General features: G+C 43.5%; 1 long non-coding RNA gene across 1 annotated transcript; it reads right to left on the reverse strand.

Annotated features, from left to right (window-relative positions):
• Positions 1 to 7,465: 7,465 nt before the first annotated feature.
• LOC136621439 (uncharacterized) lies at positions 7,466 to 10,810 on the reverse strand. Its single transcript, XR_010791238.1, has 5 exons — positions 10,745 to 10,810; positions 10,181 to 10,371; positions 9,864 to 9,908; positions 7,778 to 7,895; positions 7,466 to 7,697 (listed from the first exon to the last, which is right to left on the reverse strand). It is a non-coding gene; the product is annotated as an uncharacterized lncRNA (long non-coding RNA).
• Between the last annotated feature and the right edge of the window lie 5,059 nt (positions 10,811 to 15,869).

A 15,869-nucleotide genomic window follows, 5' to 3' on the forward strand; every position in this document is an offset into this window, starting at 1 on the left:
TGGAAGCCGTCCGATCCGCGGCACATCCACAGCTGACACTGCAGACGTGCCATGGATCCACGGGAAAGCAAGAGCTTTGAAAAAGAAAAAGGACTGAGCATGCGTGCGGCACGCTGGGTGCGTACCCACACACTCCGCAGTGCAGAAGAAAAGAAGATCCGGACAGGACAAGTTTGTGCTTTGCAATTTGTGTGATGCATTTAAGACATTGTGATTTAAGGCTGTACAACTCTGATGTTGGAAGACGTCCGTCAGGGTTCTCTTACTGTATATTGCCAGCCTCTCTGCTTTCGGAGCCTATCCAACGTGTCACCCCATGCAGCACTGGCTTTAGCCAGCAGATAGCGCCATTGTATAAGAGCAGAAAAAGAGTAAGCCCCCTAGGAAAACCAGGATACAAATTGGATTGGAAAGGGTTAACATTTGAAAGTCCCACTGACATTCGCGTAAAAAATTGCAGCGTTAACGGAACGTTAAAAAACGCAATTGTGTGGGAGCCCTAATGCATTCCTTTATTTTTGTTTGAGTAGATTGAATTTACATATTATTTTCTTTCTTATTTTTTATTATAATAAATGGGGGCTGGAATAGAACTTCTCCTAGACCTCATTACTCTCTCCTGTCTGTGTTGTGTGTTTTCTATTGGCCAATGTTGATGTCTTGATTTTGTGAGATCTTGTGAGAGACTTAAAGGGGTTGTCCGCCGGCGAAACTGATTTTTTTTTTCCCATTAATGCCCTGTAGAGTAGAAGCATCACACACTACAGCTTTAGCCATGAAAAACGATATTTTCCTCACCTTTTTATTCCTTTTCTTCCCCTTATAAAGTTTGCCTGAAGGACTTTTCAAAGATGGCGCTGCTGGGTAGTTCCCATGATGCACTGCTGCCTCTCTCTCCTCAGTGCGCGCTCCCGATGACACCGGTCACATGACTGGAGGACCGGCAACATGCACGCTTCACTGCTTTGAATGGAGCCAGCAGCCGGCCGGCCCCATTCAAAGTAATGAGAGAGCATTGTGATCTCCTGCTAGAGCTGTGACAGCTGTTAGCAGGAGATTCCTTCATCTCCCCGCATGTCCCCTCATCACTGGGACAGCAGTGTCACAGCCTCCAGTGATGAGGGGACATGCTGGGGAGATGAAATAATCTACTGCTACACCTGTCAGAGCTGTAGGAGCAGATCGTGATCTGTAGCAGCACTTTCAATAGCTGACGATCGTCGGCTATTGAAAGTGAAAGTAGCACCAAGCATGACACACTGACACACACTGACACACGGGACTCCTGACAGCCCGGCCACCACCAGCAGCAGCAGCAGCAGCAGCACGCACGCACGCCTCTCCCCCCCGCGAGAGCCCGGCCGTCCACTTACCTTACAGATGCCAGCATCCCCTGCAGGCATAGTAGAGCTTCCCAGCAGCTGTAGCTCTACTGCACATGCGCAGTAGAGAGCAGAAGTGAGAAGCACGTCCCCGACGTCCCGTCAAGACCTGGAGCCGGCCCGACAAGAAAAGAAGATTTCTTGTCGTAACCAGGGAGACCGAGGAGCAACACGGGGGGGGGGGGGGGCACCCCTACAGGTAAGTCAATAACTTCTGTTTGCCTCATTTACCATGCACAATGTATATTACAAAGTGCATGGAAATGGGCAAACAGAAGTAATGAGATCTAATGTTTATGGCCGGACAACCCCTTTAACCTGAAGTTCCATTGAGCTACTCTAACAGTATAGATAACGCAGGATCCATTATTCATAATAGGAGATAGCCACAGCACAACTCGTCCCCCATCGCTGCACAGGTAACAAAGCATGCCCACAACACTATCCTGTAGGTCTGTGTGTGATGGTCACAGCTCACCTCCTCCCCTAACCCTGCACAGGTTACAGAGCATGAAACAACACTGTCCAATAGAAGTCTGCAGGTGATGCTCACAGATCAACTCCTCCCCTTCCTTGCATAGGTACCCCCCCCAAAGATGTCTATGGGTGATGGCCGCAATTCACCTCTTCCTGCTCATTGCACAGGTCACAAAGCATGCCCACAGCATTCTTACATAAAACATGATGGGTGATGGATAAGGCTCCTAACTGGTCAGAACGGCCCAGGATGGGGGCAATTCGTCAATACGGTCATCCAGCTTCTTACATTCCAATAATCACCCCCTCTCAAGCTCTTCCACTGGATCACCTAAAGATAAAATATGGTGCCATTTTTTTTCCTTCATTTTCTGCTCATGTGAATAAATCCATTAAAAACAATGGATTTCATATTCGAGTGAGTTTCGTGTATATTGCATCGCACAAAACTCGCGCGAGAATATCGCTCATGTAAATAAGACCTAACTTTGATGTTGTTAAGGTAGGTTGCGTTTGATTCCAGTTATTTATTCACTTTTTCACCTATTTTGTGATGGCTGATTCATAGAGAACAACGTTTAGCTCTGAAGTTTTGTTTCCTTTTCCACTGCTCAAAGCAGTCATTAAAAAAAGTTGCACAGAGCGAGATTGAGTGAATATGGAGGGTGAGGCAAAGGTTTCATGCTGTTTCGGCAAAAATTGCTCAACATGTAGAACTATGTGGGCAAACAAGTGACTGGTTCTTCCATTATGAGAACACACCAGCCGCAATTCGGTACAGGTGAGTGTGGCCCTGGCCTAAGTAATTACATTCAGCAGATAGAATTGCATTCCATTTCTCTTATCTTACATATTCTGTTCACATCTGTGTTCGGATTTCTGTTTCCACCGGATCCATCTACAATTCTTTAAAAAGATTCAAAAACACATACAGAAAGTATAGCCTAAATTTGTATAGTTTGGCGTCTGTCTGCATCAGTTTTAATGGATCCGATTTTGGTGTAATTTTTTCCCCTAGTTTCCTTCAAAGGATGTGCAATATAAAAATAGATCCATGAAATTCAAAAAGTAGATGCAGAAAGAAAGCTTTTTCTTTGCATCCATTCTCCATTGACAACAATGTAAAAAAAAAAAAAACAAGGTTACTTTTTTTTACAAAGTTGGGATCCCACAGCACTTTATTGGCTACCTCATGTGGAGTATGCATGTTTGTCTGTGTCTTAATGTTTGTTTATGCGTATTATCTTAACTGGTCATTAACCCCTTAAGGACATGGCCTATTTTGGGCTTAAGGATGCAACGATTTTTGACGGATTTTCATCTCCATTTTTCAAGTCATAACTTTTTTACTTTTCTGTAGACGCGGCCGTAAAGGGCTTGTTTTTTGCGTGGCGAACTGTAGTTTTTGATGTTGCTATTTCTAGGTACATAGACTATATTATAAAACTTTTATTCCTGTAAACTTTTTTATTTTTCTATGTACGGAGCTATGTCAGGGCTTATTTTTCGCGAGATGAGCTGTAGTTTTTATTGGTACCATTTTGTGGTACACACAGCTTTTTGATCACTTTTGAGTTTTTAGGGAAGCAAAACGCTAAAAAAAAAAAATCAGCATTTTGCCTCAGTTTTTTAGCAGTTTTTTTACGCTTTTTTCAGTGCAGAGTCAAAAGCATGTGCAACTTATTGTACGCGTTGTTACGGACGCGACAATGCCAAATATGTGGGATTTCAGGGGTTTTTTGCCTCTTTTTATGCTAATATGAGAAAAAAAAGCACCAAAAAGGTTTTGGGTTTTTTTTACATTTTTTTAATATTTTTCTTTTTTGTTCATTTTTGTTATCTTTTTTTTTTTTATTTTACACAATTAGTGTCCCTCTGGGGGACTTACAGCACAGCACTGATGATCGCTGTGATAAGGCATTGAAGGGCTACTGCCCTGCAATGCCTTATCGCTTATACAGCGATCACAGGCTTTGGCAATACAGGACGCCGGTAACTTAAGAGAGTGAACATGCTCCCACTGTGAACCCTTCTCATGCCGCGATCTACATAGATTGTGGCAGGGAAGTGGTTAACAGGGGGGGGGGGGTGCATCTCTGGTGCACCCCCGTTGTTGCAGCGGGAGACTGGCTCCCGCTGCGGGATAGCGCAAGATCACCTATGATCTCGCGCTATCCCCAGCACATAAGTTTACTAACGTAAACTAACGCCCTGGAGCGGGAAGGGGTTAAACAGTTAACATCTACTGTCATCTCCATCTAACACTGCATGAATTTGCAGAATTCACCCTAACCTGTTCTGTTACTTGTCAATCACCCCTACCTAGTACTGGGATTGGGTAGAGAGTTTCTCCTTCGCTCAGGATTGGTTAATAGGGAGGGTATAAAAGGCAGTGCATGGGTGGGGTTAGGCATCTGTGAAATTCTGATCCTCATGCGTGATAGAGGATAGTGTTTCCCATTGATTTTAATGGTAAACCTCACATTGCACTTGCATGTGTTACGATCGTGTGGGCAAACAAAGCACGGGGCCCACACGATAGTAACCAAAGGGACTCAATATGCATACAGGTTTCACACGACTGGCCCTGTGCTACAGGGAGGTTGGCATGGCCCCACCTCAGCGGGGACATTGCCCCAATAAGGGCAGCCCAGCGGTCTTCGGATCTGGGCCCTTTGCTAATCCTAGGGGCCACGCACCGTACATACACATGCCACATAACAGGGACTGTACAACAGGATACGCAGCATACAAAATGCAACCACCAGTAACAGATGATAAGCTAAATATAAATACCAGGTATTAGTTGACATGTTGTACAATATGTGGAAGCTAGCAGGCCACTTCACGGCTCCTGGTTATACTGCTAGTCCCTACACTAACCAGGAGTCCAGCAGAACTGGACACCATTCACACCACACGCTGCAACAGGACATTACACAGATTGCAGGTCACACAGCAAGCTAACACAAAACTGACAGAATTTAAACGTACAAACGGACATGAACCAGAACACACTGCAAACTTCACCAGACAAGCATTCATGCCACTTTCACTCCTGCTCACCTCAAACTCCAGACACAGACTGACCAAGAGCTGGGTTTATATGTGAGCACAGACCCAGGAGGTTGGCTAGCAGGAAGTACCACACCCAGCCAGCTCAATCAATTAACCCTTCACCTCCTGTGGAGCTGTGCTGCTAGGAAGCCTAGAACAACAGATTCCAGCAGCACAGGTAACAGCATGTACATCGCCTGACCCATAGTATTTTTATTTTTCTGGCAACGGAACTTTGTGAAGTTATGATTTTTGCAGGAAAGAGTTCTAGTTTTTATTGACACCTTTTTGGAGCATATGTAACTTTTGGATTGCTTTTTTTAGGCAAATGAAAGAAAAACTGCAGTTCTGACAGCCCTTTTAAAAATTATTTTTACAACATTCAGCATTTGCGATAAATGAAGTATTTCCATTCTTTGGATCATTACTGTTTTCCTCGAAAGTAAGACATACCGCAAAAATAAGCCCTATGCTGGTTTTCAGTTAAGGCTTGAAATATAAGCTCTCCCCCAAAATAAGCCCTAGCTAAAGTACATGAAAAAAACATCAATACTCACCTGGTCCCTCGCGATGGTCCCTGACACTGTAGCAAGCTGCCATGTCCTCTGCGCTGAAATATCCTCATGTTTCTAGTCACAGGGCTTTGAATACCCCGCCTCCAGCAAAGCGAGCGCTGTAATTGGGTCGAGCGCTGTGATTAGGCTCGTATCACTTTAGGTCAATTTTTAATAGGGCAGGGAGAAAAATCACAAATTTTTCCAATGTTTTTTACAGCGTTAGCTCAGCTGTACATGGGCGAGAAAAATCGCTCGAGATTTATGCGTTGTAAGGCGCACAAATTTTGCACAATTATGAACCCTCATTCTTTATCAATGTTTATCACCCCATGGTACCGCGGTGCTATGCGGGAAACAAATCGCAGAATGCTCCATCTTTCTACATGCTCTCCCATGGCACCGGCCATTGTTTTCAATGGGGCTGGCGGCAGCATTGCACCATGTGCTAGAGCCAAGCGATGCGATGTCTCCCATTGAAAACAATGGGTGAAACTCTGACAGCTGCGGCAGAGGATTGCTTCTTCCCCGAAATCATGTGAGGTGGTTTTGAGAGAAACGCTTCGCATCTGCAGGGAAAATGCATGTTGGCGAGAGCGAAATTGGCCTGTGATTCACAGCCTGATATCGTGATCGCCTGTGTGAAGTTAGTCTTGTAGTCATGCAGCATAAATGATATGATAATTTTTTTCTGTGGGTTGGTATGATTATGGCAATAGTAAAATCTTTTCTTTTTTTTAGGAATTTTCATTTATTTTGCATCACTATATTCCCATAACTTTATGATTTTTCCACGAAGGAGCTCTTTGGGGGCTTATTTTTTGCGGGACAAGCTATAATTTTTATTGCTACCATTATGAGGTAAATATAGTTTTTTTATCTCTGTTCTTGCGTTTTTTCTGCAGCAAAATGAGCAAAAAAAAAAAAGCATTTCAGCTCACTTTAAAAAATTTTAATTCCCCCCAAAAGACCCTGTGCCTCTTTTTGAGCAAAAATTTATATAAGACAGGGTCAAGCTACTGCAGATGGTGCGCACCATTGCCAGATGCCATGGACTGGAAACCGAAAGTGCCATGCAAGTCATCTGACACTTTCAACTTGCACTCCACTGGGAACATAACATTACATCGTATTGCCTGTGAATCACAGGCTGCTGACAGTAAAATAATAACTGGTGCGAGAAGTATACTGTGCAAAAGCCAGTACAGACAGTCCCCTACTTGCGAACATTCGACTTGCGAATTTCTCAAGATATGAACTATCTGTCCTGCACAGTATGATGTAATGCTATGGCAGTACATCATACTGTGCAGGGGCCGGACAGGCTTCTATCAAGCCTGATAGAAGCCTGTCCGGTAAGATGGCGGTTGCTAGGCAGCCGGGGACCTCCTGAAAGGCCCTAGGGCTGTCTATGCAGAGCGCCTGTCAAGCCGTGCGCTTGATGGGCACTCTGCATAGGCAGCCCTGGGGCCTTTCAGGAGGTCCCCGGCTGCCTAGCAACCACACAGCGTCCTGCGATCACATCGTGGGACGCTGTACCGGCCCCCTGAACGTCGGGCGCAGGCTGTTTCTTACAGCGGGCACCCGGCGGCAGCAGTTCTGACGAGCCGCGACGCTCATCAGAACTGTTAACACTTTAAATACCGCTCTTACAGCGGTATTTAAAGTGTTAACAGTTCAGGCGAGCGGCACGTCGGAACTGCTGCTGTCGGGTGCCCGCTGTAAGAACAGCCGGCACCCGACGTTGTATGGAGCGGGATCCACCCGTGATCCCGCGACATACTACCATTTGTTCGACTTGCAAACAAAATCGACTTGAACAGGCTCCTGGAACGGAACCTGTTCGCAAGTCGGGGACCACCTGTAATATGATATAGAACTACAATGCACAGGAGAGGATTAGTAAGAACGAACAGAATTTTAAAATACTTAGAAATTCATAAATGAAAAAAAATAGAATAAACGTAAAGAAAAGTAAAGCGGATGAAGAAAAAAAAAAGCCTATAAAATCAACATATCTAAAAATTGCTGGTCGGAAGAGAATAAATCAATAAAAACAATGAGGATACAATAGAATCCATAAAGCCAAATGAATTAATGCCGGTGGCAATACAACGTGATGTTATGTATCCCATGGAGCACAAGCCGGGAAATCCAGATGAGACGCACAGACCTTCCCATTTCTGGTCCTCGGCATCTGGCCATGGTGCGCGCCATCGGTGGCAGCCTGTTGGGATAAGATATCATAGAAACTAACAAAAAAGATTATTCCATGGCCGCCAAAACAGATATACATACAATTCATACCTTCAGCAATGCAAGAACACCTCAATTTCAGGTCAACAGACGTCTTCTAATTGTGCAATTTATAATCACAGCAGATAATGTTGGGGACATCTGGGAGATTCTGTCCAATTCTTCTTTCCTTCACAGAAAACAAGGGACCAAAAAAAATGGACAGAAGCCAAATGTAGAACAGCAGCACGGCCACTTTATGACACCTAGTTTGTTAGGCAACACAACGGTCACACCATTCTTGTAATATCTACATGCATGACCTGAAGGTTGCAAGTTCAATCCCTGCATAGTTCAGGTAGCCGGCTCAAGGTCGACTCAGCCTTCCATCCTTCCGAGGTCGGTAAAATGAGTACCCAGCTTGCTGGGGGGTAATAAATAAAAAATTACCTGAAAGTGCTGCGAAATAAGTTGGCGCTATACAAATAACAGGATTTATATGCTAACGACGCCCCCCGATATGGTGTAAAAGTAGGTAGAAAGTTTGAGCTGTACAAAAGTTCTTATGTCCTTTTTATAGTTTAGTTTTTAGTAGCTGTATATTTTTATAGCGTTACATCAAACAACAAAGATCTCTATAGAAAATATTATGCTGCGCTACTTTGTCCAGGATTTTGAGCTCCAAAGAAGCCTCTGACACAGAAGTGAACTTTACCAAACGCTGGAAAACCCCATAACTAATACTAATGAGAATGCTTCACATATGAAGGTCTACAACAGCTCTTTCTCTTCAGGTAGACTTGATTCTTGTTTCCACTAGTGGAGCCTCTTTACCTACAGTAGGTGTCAGGGGAACAATAACACCATCCTTCTGTCACCCCAATCCTCCACCTACTATTTTAATGTGGTTACTTTGTGGATATCATCTTCTATAGCAGCAGTAAACGGAGTTTCCTCTCCATTCACAATGAACAGAATGGAAATATTTTATATTTATGCTTTATTTGCACAGTGAAGCCGGGCTCACACGAGCTGGTCAGATGGCAGCGGATACCAGCAATGAGCCGGCCAGTGACCCTGCGTACGGCCACGTAATGTACAGCGTATGGCCGCATAGTCATGTAGGCGGTCATACACAGTACAACTTTTTTGTTTGTTTGTCAAGACAGCCGTGGGGGCTTTCAGAAGGGCCCAGGCTGCCATGGCAACAAAAAAGCACCTCGCGATCAGATTACGTGGAGCTGTTTAGGACCCCCAAACACCTATCAGGGCATTTAAATGCAGCTGTCAGAATTTAATGGGTTTACAGCCACAATCAGCGGGAACACTGACAGCGTCTGTCAGCAGTCAAAAACAGCTGTCATCGGTATGCCTTGTGGTGTGAAGGGGTTACAGGGATTTTCTCATTAAAGACATTTAACCCCTTACCCACAGGATTGAAGGTTACATATCTGATAGCTGGAGGTCAGACAGCAATCTCAGACTGGCACACCTGGATACTGCAAAAGCTCAATCAGCTCTCCATTCACTTCTATGGGAGAACCGGAGAGCAATCAGCTCAGCAATCTCCCTCCTTACCATAGAACAAAATTAATGCGTCACTTGAGCATGCGGGCTACGGTTTAGTTCATATAAGGCATTCAGGGGCACGGGCTACTGGAGTCTCAGTGGTCAGACCCCCAGCAATTGCATTGTTATCCCTATGCTATTCATATCCAGCAGATGACACAGCCACAATAATCATGGTGGACACCATGATACAAGTGCCCGTCCAGCCAGAACAGAGATTAAGGGCTCATTCACACAGGCGGAATTTTGCTCAGTTTACATATGTAATAAGGACAGCATAAACCCCATGGATTTATGTGCATTTTTTTATGTGCGTAAAAAAATAAAATTGCACTATGCCCTATATAGGTGTGTATCACGGAACATGACTGCCCGCTAAATCTGTGGGATTGTGAAAAAATATGTAAAGCCATATGTGCAGTGGGCAAGGAGCGGATTCACGGTCAAGGAGATGGCGGAGATTGAGATGTCACTTGTCACGGTGGCTCCTCCATCTCCTCCCCCGTAAGGGAAGAACAAGACCCGTCCCAGCCACCGCTAGGGGGAGACGTCAATGGTAGAACAAATCAAGCGGGGATGAAGAACTTACAGTTCGATGTGTCGTGATGCCATCGTTCCTTCCTCTGCGGTGAAACTGAATGATGAAAAGAGAATCCACACACACAGAGTATAGATGAAAACAATGCCGGGAATGGTCGGCAATGTTGCTTTACTTGAAAAACACAAACTTCAAACAGTCCAACAATAGATAGGCCAGAGCACAGCACTGGTGCAGGTGAAGTGGGTAGTCAGACAGGGAGGCAGAACGCAGGATGAATATCGGGCCCACAGTCCTAGTTATCTGTGCAGCTCTGGAAAAACAACACACTCTTCTCCTTTACAGACTCTCAATCTATTAATACTCACTCTTTCCAGCCACCTCTCAGGGCTGCCTGGTGATCTCCTCTCCTTGGCTGAGTGGGAAGAACTCCTGGGGGCAGAAGTCCCAGGGCAACTCTCAGGACATCGCTCGGCCTTTTCCATTCTCCAACTCTGCATCTTGCAAGCTCCTCTACAGACTTACTTTGACTGACTGAACAACGCTCTCTTGCAGACACCTTGCAAACACATATAAGAAGCATGGTCAGGTGACCACCAATCCGCTACATAAAATGATACATTTCCAGACAGACATCTCACATACCAGACAGCTATACCCCACCCCCAGAAAAATAAAAATACAGCATGTCATATCTTAGCGCATATTACTAGGTGCGCATACGTGCCGACGTTGTGCATGGGGATTAGCATGAAGCAGCAAGTTTGCATATTATTGTGTCCTTGCTGCGTTCTTGCACGCAGATACTTACAGACGTGTGAGCCCGGCCATGTAACTGCAGTGAAAACTATGTGATTTCATGTAAACTACATACACCCATGTGAATGGAGCCTAATAACAGAGACATATCAAACCCACACAAGAAGCTTTACCCCACAGAAGCAGCACTCATAATATGAAGCTCTTCACCCGGACCCAGCAACAGCCGCCCACTAACCCACCCACACACTCAAGTGCAGCAGGAGAGGATGCTACCGAGGTCTGCCGCGCTAGGGCTTATGGGATCTGTAGTCCGGGACATGCACATTCTGTAGGAAAAGCTGAAGGAAAGAACTACAACTGATTGATTGTAATAAATGACGATCACATGACATAGTATAACCAATAGGGTTTATCGGCGGGCTTTTAGCTCTGCACTCCTGTGAGATAAATGAGGAGCAAAAGACGCTTCATTATACAACATGTGAGGTAAATAAAGAAAGAGATACTTGTTTTCATCATGGTGGCGCTTGTAGTGCGACATGGAGTGTAAGTTATAAGTGATACAAATTTTAGAATTATTCAGTATTTTGTGATATATGTAAATTATGGAAAATGTATTTAAAGGGTTTACTTAATAAAAGTATCCATAACAATTCTGGGGTTGTCTGAACATCATTTCATTATGAACACTACACAGTGGTCTGATATAACGCACTTGTGATGTCATATCCATGTGGTCTTGTGACAGTCATCCACATGGTCCTTGGCTTAGTACAACAGTGTGTTTGACGCTGTCATGTGACCAAAGGTGTGCGACATCACAGGGACATCCCAGTATGAACACCGGACGTGGAATTTAGGATACGGGGGAATAGGTTACAAAAATAAATAACCTGATGAACTATTTAGGACGCAGATTTTGACGCAAAATTGAATATGGCTGAATTATGCCAACGATTATACTTTAAAATACGCGGTGAAAAAATTTTTCCATTTTTTATTTTAGTTTTTTCGTCCCTGCTTTCCAAAAGTCCAATATCTACAGGCAGATTTGAACTGCAGAATCGGCGCGGGGCACCCGTGCGAATGATCCGCAGTTTAAGCCACCCATAGGGAGACATGGGCGTCCTCAACTGAATTAAAGCATGTGGATTTGATTTGTGGATGTTGGGATGCGGAAATCAAATCGCAGCATGCTCCATTTCCCTCACGGACGGCGGCTTCCATTGAAGTCAATGGAAGCCATCCGATCCACAGCCCATCCGCAATTGACATTGCGTATGGGCCATGGATTCCGCAGGAAAGCAGGAGTTTGGAAAAACACACATCCACATGTGGAATCCGACCCGTCCGTGGACATGAGGCCTACCATATAGAGTATGGAAAAATGTGACATTTTGAAGTGAGGAGAAAAAATGCAATTGCACCATTTTTGGGGAAGGGGGTTTTGATTTTACAGCGTTCACAGTGCAGTAAAAATGACAAAAACGTTTTTCTGTGGGTCAGTCCGATTGCGATGACACCAAATTTATATAGTTTTTAAGGTTTTTCTCTTTTCAAAAAGTAAAGATAATATTTTTCTTAATTGCTTCCTGTCATCATATTCTGAGATCCTTAACTTTTTTATTTTTTCATCACTTGAGCTCTGAATGGGCTCATTTATTTTTCGGGGTGAGCCATAGCTTTTATTAGTACCATTTTGAGAAACAATTATTCAAATTGTTTTGGAGCCAGGATATAAAAAAAATTCACAGTTCTGGTGTTCTATCCATCCACGGTGGCCATCACCGTGTGTGACAAATATTGTGATGTAATAGTTGGAACGTTTACGTACACAGTGATATCAAATATGTGGTGGTTTTTCAATGTTTCAAATTTTTTATGAATTTTTTGAACTTGTAATATTATTTTTTCTGGAGACTTGAACTTGCTATCATCTGATCGCTTGTACTATATACTGCAATACTTAAGGATTGCAGCATATAGAGTATTTAGATGTTTCCTATGAAGCTCTTCTATATTTAAGACTTGATGGTCATCTAAGCATGGCAGCCCTGGGAGCCTGCAATAGGATCCGAGCTACTATGCTAGCCCTTCGTCGGGTGCCCATGGGGTGCGTAAGGGATTCCCCCTCCTGCTGTCTGTTTAAATGAAAAAATAGAAGTGGAGAGGAGCTGCTACTGTTATTATATTCTTTATTGAATAAAAAGCATACAGCTCACAGGTCCGCGCTGAACGCGTTTCGGCTACAATAGCCTTTGTCAACAGCTATGAGGTATGAGATACACAAGACATTTATAGACAAAATACAAATTAAAATCAAAGTATCGCTGCTTTGTTTTTTATTTGTATTTTGTCTATAAATGTTTTGTGTATCTCATACCTCATAGCTGTTGACAAAGGCTATTGTAGCCGAAACGCGTTCAGCGCAGACCTGTGAGCTGTGTGCTTTTTATTCAATAAAGAATATAATTTTTTTTTTAACGCAATCCCGGAGCGGGGCGGCTCATCGGAGGAAGAAGAGGAGGAAGACTGCCTGCCAGGAGATGACCCCCGTGATGACAACAACAACAGAAGACAAGGTAAGTATTCTGTTTTTATGCTTTAACAGCCATTAACCGTGGGTTCCCTGTGTCCATTAGGCAGACCAGGGAACAATGGCTGTTAAAGCATAAAAACCGTATTCGTGTCAGAACCCCTTTAAGGTCAGAACCATTGCTTTAAGAAGGACAAAATAGTGTGCATGGTTATATTATGTCATGAAAGGTACACATACAATCCTATGGAGAGAAAAGAAATTAGTCGTGATGCAGTAAAATTCGTTTTTATAAAAATGTATGCCGCCTCCACCTCCATCTATCACCGCCATACCATTACATAAGACCGGCTCCTGCTTCACTGAGTTCCAAGCTGTGGGCACCAGGACTCCTACATTGAACGGCAAGCTACTGAAGTAGGTGAGTATAGCTATTTTGTTTTATACAATTCGAAGCCTGTTCATTTTTTTTTTCAGATTATGAATATTTTTTTAAAAAAAAGAGATTTTATTGTGAAAAAAAATATAATTTTGGTAATCCTGTCCAGAGGTGTAACTTGAAGCTGCTGAGCCCCAGTGCAAAATTAGGAACTGGGCCCCCAACTATAAAGCTTTATTGATAGTATTGGTTTGCAATATGGGGAAGAGAGACTTTATAGGCCCCCTAGGGCTCCTGGGCCCATGTGTGACCGCACCGTCTGCACCCCCTATACTTACGCCCCTGATCCTGTCCCTCGAAAAAAAAATGTAAAATTAATGCAATGCATGTTATGTATCACAAATGATAGAAATAAAAATTTGTGATCACCCCACAGCAAATAAGCCCTCATGTGGCCATTTAAAGTGAAGAATAAAATAAGTTATGGCTCTTGAAAAGTGATGAAGTCCAAAAAAAGTTGTTATGCCTTTAATGTTCCTATCTTAGGCTGCCTGTCCACGGGCGTTGCCGTATCATACGGCGGATCTCCACTGCGGGAGCCGCCACCTGAGAGCAGGAGCCAGCAGACGGATCTCCGCTGTCAGCCTATCTGACAGACAGGCTGACCACGGAGTGCCGCAGAGAATCGCGGCAGCCGACCGCAAGCGGAGAATCGCAATGATTCTCTGCTCGTGGACAGGGGGGCTGCTCTTTCCATAGCAACGCTATAAAAACCCGCACGTGGACACGCAGCCTTACTCTCCACTGTAAGAAAATGTTAAATCATGGACTGCACATGGACGCAATAGCCTATGTGGCTATATGGGCACTGCAGCTGAAAATTCATTGCATGTCTTAGTCTTGTCTGTATCATTAGTGAGGTAAGTAAAAAAAGGCATATTGCAGTCATGAAGAGGGTAACTATTGTACCACCAGTGCCGCTACTATGGAGGTTACCATTACCCTCATTATTTGTAACAGGTAGTGACTGATTTAGACCTTCTGTCCACGGGCGATATTCCATTGCGTTATCTGCGGCGATAATCCATGAACGATTTTTATAGGATAACTGTGGAAAGCGCAGCCCAATATATATGAGAAGAAAATCGTCGCGATTTTCTGCTCATGTATAAAAATGGTGGCATGCTGCGATTTATCATTATTAATGAAAGGTTCATTGTGGAAAATTGCGGTGACTTTAGCGTTCTCCCGTGGCGGCTTCTGCAGCGGAAATCCGGGAAAATGCTACACCTGTGGACAGCTGGTCTAACTCTGAGACATACCTTTGTTCTGCAACAAAATCTCTAGTAACCAACCATAAAAATATGTATATTCATATCATTTAGTATTGATATGTTTGAATTTTATATTGATCCGTTCATGAAGCGTAATTAGTTATACTTTGTCACATTTTCTTTTAGGACTGCAGTGTAATAATAGTAATTAAGCTGCTTCATTAGTGATGATCGTATAAGATAATGTGAAATTCTCTACAAAAAAAAAAACATGAGCGTTTCCCCCGTAGATATAAACTTCACCAAGTTCCTTGAAGTTTACAAAACAAATTTACTAATTTAAAAAATGAAGCCTAATTGTTCTGGGACTAATGAAGTCACAATGAAGAACATCGCAGTCACTGGAAATCCCTGTGCTGTCAGTCACTAATCCCTTAGGTGAAAATTCTCTTGTACATCACAAATATAAGCTGCTGAGCCAAGAAGGAGAGAGAGTTATTATGAGGACAATTTGAACTTTCAGAAGACTGGACTTATGTCAACTTCATAATAAATTATTATCCTGCTTTTGTTCGTTATTCCCTATGCCACGGTGTAAATCATAATACACAGTTATGGACAACATTTGAATTTGTTTAAAGGGGTTATCCTGCTTCTAGCTATTTTGCTACAGAAAGCAGAGGGCTCCATACATTCTGCAGTGGTTGGGGTTGGTAGTGCAGGCTGAGTCCTATTCACTACAATAGGAATCAGCTTGCAGTACCAACCCTAGCCACTGCACAATGTACGGTGCAGTTTGTTCCCTCCAGTAAAACAGCTAGAAGTGAGACAACCTCTTTAAGGATACAGAATAAAAACGACATTCATCTCTTTAGAACAGATGTAATCTGAAGCCAGTGATCTTAATTAATATGTTCTAATAACCAGAACAGTAATCATGTAAGGTCTCCAACACACTTGTCGTATGTCCGAATTCCACCCGAGAGGCTCGGGCACAAATTGCACGGGACACCACACTGACACCTGTGTGCTGTCTGATATACAGACTACATGCACTCTGACAGGCATTTTTACTGAAACATACATCTTTTTAAGGCCGCTTTCAC

Source organism: Eleutherodactylus coqui, chromosome 3 (assembly GCF_035609145.1).
Source record: "Eleutherodactylus coqui strain aEleCoq1 chromosome 3, aEleCoq1.hap1, whole genome shotgun sequence".
In the NCBI taxonomy this organism is placed as follows: Eukaryota; Metazoa; Chordata; class Amphibia; order Anura; family Eleutherodactylidae; genus Eleutherodactylus; species Eleutherodactylus coqui.